This window comes from Peromyscus maniculatus, chromosome 8, assembly GCF_049852395.1.
Source record: "Peromyscus maniculatus bairdii isolate BWxNUB_F1_BW_parent chromosome 8, HU_Pman_BW_mat_3.1, whole genome shotgun sequence".
NCBI classification, from domain to species: domain Eukaryota; kingdom Metazoa; phylum Chordata; class Mammalia; order Rodentia; family Cricetidae; genus Peromyscus; species Peromyscus maniculatus.
In genome coordinates this window covers 104,499,116-104,505,809 of record NC_134859.1, presented here as the reverse complement: position 1 = coordinate 104,505,809, position 6,694 = coordinate 104,499,116, and the positions used below count along the sequence as shown (strand labels likewise).

The following is a 6,694-nucleotide window of genomic DNA, read 5'->3' as shown; positions in this document are numbered from 1 at the left end:
GGGGATCAGAGCAAATCTTCGTGCATGCTAGGCAAACACTCTCACGACTGAGCTACATCTAAGCCCCCTTAAGAATAATTTGATCAGGGCATGGGGGCACACAGCTTTAATCCCAGCACTTGGGAGGCAGAGGCAGGCCGATCTCTGAGTTCGAGGCCAGCCAGGGCTATATAGTGAGACCTTGTCAAAGATAAACAAACTATGCCATTAATCATTTAAATTAATGTCTTAAATACATGCAAAGAGTCAACGCACAGAGCAGACTCCAAAAGACAGTGTTTCATTAAAGCCAGCTCCCAGCCACATTACCCAGCATGGTGTCTGCTTTCTCTCAGTCTCAGGGCAAAGTGTCAGCAGGCAGACCTGGCCACATTTGCTCTTCCCCAGGTGGGAAGTGATTAGGCTGGCCCTAAGAACCAACCCCTCCCCAGGGTGAGACCTGCTGGCTGGTCCTCTCTCTGCAGGAAACAAATGAATATTTATTACCCTGAAAGTGCTTTTTAAAAAGGGAGGCATGATCTTTGACTTCGGCCTAGTCATAGCAACATGACTAAATGCACCAAGAAGGCTGGAATGTCGGTAAATTCAGGACCCAAGATGGTGCCTTTTTGCAGAAAATGAAGAAAGTCAGCCAGTGTACCAAGCATACTTGCTCCTTCTTTGGCCAAACCCAGATGAAAAGATGGTTTGTCGGGCACCTGTGGTTCCTGCATGAGAACAGTGGCTGGTGGCGCCTGGACCTGCAGCATTACTCCCTGTCACAGACAAGACAGCCACTGGACAACTGAAGGAACTCGCCTGTAGACCAGGCTGGCCTCGAACTCGCAGAGATCCTCCTGCCTCTGCCTTCTGAGTGGTGACATGAAAGGTATGCCCATGCCCAGCTTTGCACTGCCATTTCACAGATCCTTAGCCTACAAAGAAGCGGTTAATTTATGTTTTAGGAGTGGGGGAGGGGCATGCATATCATGGCCACAGTCTGCCTTGGAAAGGGCACCATAGGGAGAGCCTGCTGGGGACACCATCACTCTGGCTGGGCTATGATGATGCCCTATCATTGAAGAGAAGAATAAAGAGGGGTGATGCAGATACAGGTGGCTTTGGACTTTATGCCCAGAAATAGGAGACAGCGGGCTCTGAGGGGTAAAACTTGGGATCTTTGGATCCAGGACTACCTATGTGGGCGAGCCCCTTGTCTAGGGACCCGGCATGCAGGCTATCCTGACAATTCAGACCAGCATCCTTGCCCACCGCATTCATGATGGGCACCATGCTCCAGAAGGCTCGTCAAACCCTGTCTTAGTAGCAGCTCCCTCGTCTACAGCAGGAAAACACCCCAGGGACACACAGGGAACAACATACGCCCCAGATCTGCCACAGCAGGGCCCAGAAAGGCCACGGCCTGGAGCAAGGCTGGGATGGAAAATGATCTTTCCTGGGACCTTCTCTGGGATGAATCGGGAAGAAGAATTAAAGACGTGGTTCTGGCTTCTCTGCGGGTAGAACTTTCTAAAGCATTCTGCAGCTGGCTTCCCGCATGATGGGCTTCACCGACTCTGGCGGCTTCCTGAAATGAAGCTTTTCAAAGCCCTGGAAGGAAGGCTCCCCTCCCTTCCCCAGCCTCGGAGTCTGCCTCGCCACCCACCCCCACCAAGGAGAGGCCCATGCATTTATAACTAGACTCCATGGTAGTTGTTTGGTCTCCTTGAAGTTGTAAATAATTCAGGAGAAATGCTCTCCACTGTTCTAATTAATCCACATAGAATTTCGGGCAGCAGAGATGTACAGCCTCTCCAGGATGGCCTCAGCAGGTAAGATCACCTTGTTAACTGGTATCTCATGGCCAGGCGCCAACTGCCTGCTAATAGAGATTTCAGAGGAAGACGCCAGAATCCTAGAAAAGATGCGGCCTGAGCTGAGCAGGCAGCCGAGGGCTGAGAAAGACTCAGACCTCAGACCCTGCTCAACCTCCCCCCCTCAGAGCAGAGCATGGAGAGAAGGAATGTCCTGCTTGCCTGCAAGATGAAAGATGGCGCAGCTCATCAGATACCTGGAAGAGTCATACAGTGGGACTGGAGCCCTGGCTGCTCTTCCAGAGGGCCCGGGTTCAATTCCCAGCACCCACATGGTGGCTCACAACTGTCTGGAACTCAGGATTCAGGAGATCTGATGTCTTCTTCTGGCTTCTGTGGGCATCAGACCTACACGCAGTCCCATATTCATAGTAAAATTAAAAACAAACAAATAAAAAACAGCAACACAGGCAGGTAACGGAGGCCTGGGTTTAGGGAGGAAGAAATGGTCACCCCCCAGCCCACCCCCCATCCTGCAACTAAGTCCCAGTGAATGCTCTGTGCTCACAACCTTCCCTGGTCCTATGATGCCCTCAAAGTGCAGCAAAGGACCCGAGAAGGGGAGCCTAGCTCAATCAGACCCCTCCCTGGGGCTGTACCTGTGTGCTCCGTATGGACAGCTGTCCCAGGGCAAAAGCCCATCTCACAGACGAACAGTTGCTGATGGCTAGAGTGGATCTCTACAGCACCCACACGGTGTTCTGCTTGCATGTGTCCCTGCAGGCCAGAAGAGGGCGCCAGATCTCATTACAGATGGTTGTGAGCCACCATGTGGTTGCTGGGAATTGAACTCAGGACCTCTGGAAGAACAGTCAGTGCTCTTAACCTCTGAGCCATCTCTCCAGCCCCCCGGAGGAGTTTTAACGTGACAACGGAAGGTAAGTTTACCATGGGACAAGCATTTAATACACATGATTTGTTTATTTTGGGACTGAAACAGTCTCTCAAGACACGAGGAACTAAGGTTAAAAAGAAAGACTTAAAAAAATTTTCTTGACTATATTGGAGATGTCTGTCCTTGGTTTCCCCAAGAAGGAACTAGATGAAAAACCGCTGGAGACGGTTTGATGTCTGTTTAAATGATTTTTACCAGAACTTTGGTCCTGAAAAGGTCCCCATCCAAACCTTTTCCTACTGGAGTTTAATTAATGAGGTCTTAAAAACTTATAATCATTCCCTTGATGTTCAAAAATTAAGGAGGGAGAAAAAGCCTTAAAAGAGTCCTCCCGTCCACCCTCTGTCTGTCATTCTGTCAGTATTAATATTCCTGAACCACCCATGTCTAAAATTGTTCCGGCTGCTCTGTCACACACACACACACACACACACACACACACACACACACACACACACACACACACACACCGAACAACCACCCTCCTCCCCACTTTTCCTCACAGGATGTATACCCTTCCTACAAAAATGCTGATGATGATTTAACCCCAGAGGAGGAAGCCTCCTTAGAGGAAGAAGCCCCCAAGTGTCATAATCCTGATTGCTCCCCCTCAAACATGCCCACACCACACTTTCTCCTTTTAACCCCCTCCCTCCCAGTTTCTCTGCCCATCTCTTCAGTGGCCCACGAAAAGGTGGCCTGAGCACCCTGAAAGGGGGACACGAGGATCCTGTCACGAAGCCATTTCTCCCGCGTTGTAGCTAGGCAAAAGTGAGTCCCAGGATGGTTGGAATTGTCATCCAGGATGACATCTGAGGAGTGGCAGTCTATAACTTGAACTTCAGTTTGTCTGTCCTCAAGTCCCCTCTCCCACCAGAGTGACCGGGAGGAGCATCACCATATCAGCAGTTCTGAGGTCGGCCATCTTGGCTTCTGGACAAGGGCCCAAAACTTCAGCTCCCAACAGCAGTCGACACCCAGGAGTGGCGAGCGGCTGGTCAGGGCGCCTGAGGGTTAAGAGCGAATGGTTCCGAACTGCTCTAGAACTGGGCTCAGAGGAAAAGCGAGAGAGCGCTAACCCAGGGGTTGTCTCCCTCCGGTTTGGCTCCTAATGGCTGTGTCAAGACCCTGCACTCAGGAATCCTGCAGAAGAGGAACTAAGCTGGAGGCTGGGGAGGATGCTGTGAGATGCTGTCTTCGACAGGGCATGGCTGCTGCCTTCATGGACTCAGGAGCAGCTCTGCTTTACCCGCACACAGTGAGTTGTCAGTATTCCATTAGGGGTGAAGAGGCCCCCCACCCCTCCGCAGGAGTTATTGGCACTTAGTGGTTGCCGGAGGGCAGGGGGCGGGGTGGTGGTGGTGGTGGTGGTGGTGGTGGTGGTGGTGGGGTCAGTTTCTTCCACGGTGTAGCCGCTGAAAAGTTGCTCGGGCTCCACTAAATGACTCACAACTCAAGCTCATGCAAGCAACTCAGGGGGCCCCTCTCTCTATTCCTCTCTCTCTCACTCCCTCTCTCCCTCTCTCCCACACACACACACAGGTGCACACACTCACACACACATGCACACAAACACACGTGCACACACACATTCACGCACACACGCACACGGAAGAAGCGAAGAGGGGCTTTGTTGGGAAGGAGCGGTTCAGCAAGCAGGAGAAAGATGAGAGCAGAAGGGGGAGGGGGACCAAAATACAAGGAATAACTCATTACACACACACATGAAACCGCCGAAGAGGAGGAACTTTTGGTTTGGAGGGAGGGAGGGTCTCACTATGCATTCCTGGCTGGCTTGAAATTTGCTGTGCAGACCAGGCTAACCTTGAACTCAGACATCTTTCATCTTCTGACTCCCAAGTGCTGGAATTAAAGGTGTGTGCCACCCCATCCAGCAATAACAAGAAGAATAAGAGGAGGAGGAGGAAGTCGACCTCTCGGGAGTGTGGCAGAGTGCTTACTTAGCATGCACAGGCTCTAGGTTCAGCCCCCAGCACCACTACCTTCATAAACCCAAATCCTAGCCCACACAGAGACTGGAGCAGGCCTCTCAGGGGAGAAAGAATCTTAGACTTTGGAAGAACTGGAGGGCAGTCAGCTCATGGCCCCACCTGGGCCCTGGCTAGCCTGGGGTGAGTGCTCCATGTGTTACAGAGGTGGGTAGATCTGAGTAACCACCCCTCACCTGCACCTCCCACCGTGTGCTCCCAGGGGGACAGACCTGCAAAGTCAGACAGCCGGCAGGGGATCCCACTCACCTGCAGAGCACCCCAAGGCCTCCCGTTCCTTAGCAACGAACACCACCTGCTGAGGCCAGCCAGGAACTTAGCACCCCCTTTCCAGAGGTTCCATCACCCACCCACCCATCCCCTCTTGCCCACCTGCCCTGGAGCTTGCAGGAACTGGAAAGGCACTGGGAGCAGCAGATCACGGTCCCTGGAGAGTGCCACCCTGATCAGGGTGAAGGCGGCGTCTAAGTCTCTTCTCAGACTGGGTATCACCAGAGCAGAGGATGCCAGGGATTCTGGCACACGACATTTTCCCTCTCATGCAGGGGCTTCAGGACAGTCTCCACTGAGCCATGTTACAAGCCCTTCCTTCCTAAGAACAACCTATAAACTCGGGGATTCACCAGGACATCAGAAGACAAGCCACAGGCCGAGTGACACCCTGGAGACCTCAGAGCAGGAGACGGAAGTACAAGGGCAGCTCCCTTTGAGCCGAGTTGAGGTTTATGTGTGGGTTTACTCTGCAGGCTCAATACCTCTTCCATCCCAGGCCTTGAGCTGAGCCTCCTCCTGGGGCAAACCGACAAAAACAGATCCCAAGGGTCGGCTGCCCTCTGGAGGGCATGGAAGGATGTGCACCGGCCTCTCTACCAAGACCTGGTTTCTGCACACTGAGGCTGGAAAGAGCCGGAGTGACTTGGAACTGGAGAGCCATGGCTGAGACTTTTCACCAGGCATTTGGAATACATTTGGTTTGGTTTGGTTGATTGAGTCTATAGCCTAGGCTGGCCTCAAATCCTGCATCTGACTCCTGAGCGCTGGCACTATAATTGTGTGCCACCATACCCAGTTTATACAGCCATAGAGCATGTGCCCAGGACTCATAAGGTCCTGAATTCAGGCCCCAGAAGGGGGCCAGTGCATGTGTGTGAGTTCAGGACACACAGGAACACAGAGCCACTGTATAAATCTGTGACTAACAAGTCTCCACAAAACTCTTTAGTAGCAGTCGGGCGGCGGTGGCGCACGCCTTTATTCCCAGCACTCGGGAGGCAGAGTCAGGCGGATCTTTGTGAGTTCGAAGCCAGCCTGGTCTACAGAGTGAGACCCAGGAAAGGCGCAAAGCTACACAGAGAAACCCTGTCTCGAAAAACCAAAAAATAAAACAAAACAAAAAAACCTCTTTAGTAGCTTAAAACAGCACAAAATACTAGGGTGTGGGTGCTTGTCTGTAATCCCAGCACTTAAGGAGACGGAGGCAGGAGGATTGCTGACAGTAAGGCTACACTGAACCACACAGAGCTCTAGGCCAGGCAGGGCTACAGACCAACATCTTATATAAAAAATTACATACTTTCTTATATTTCTAGGCTCCCGGTCTCCAGGGCAGGCCTCACGGGGTTAGAAGCAGGGTAGCAGGCTGTGTCGTCCGGCGGCTCAGGAAGCTCTGGTTTTCTTGGTCTGTGGTTCTTTCATCTTAAAGCCAAAGGTCCTCCTCGCTTCCAGTCCTCTGTCTTCTCTCCACCTCTCTCTGATCTTTCCAACTGACACCAAATTTTCTCTGACTCTGACCCACTTTCTCCTTTTTATAAAGACCCTAGGAGGGCTGGGGTTGGGGCGGGGGCTAGGGCTGGGCTGGACTCAGTGGGTAGAATGTTTTCCTTGCATGCATAAAGCACTAGATTCAGCCCAGCAGTGCATAAACCAGACATGGTAGT

General features: G+C 52.0%; 1 pseudogene; it reads left to right on the top strand.

Annotated features, from left to right (window-relative positions):
- Positions 1-546: 546 nt before the first annotated feature.
- LOC143267095 (large ribosomal subunit protein eL43 pseudogene) lies at positions 547-3,860 on the top strand (annotated as a pseudogene).
- Positions 3,861-6,694: the final 2,834 nt, after the last annotated feature.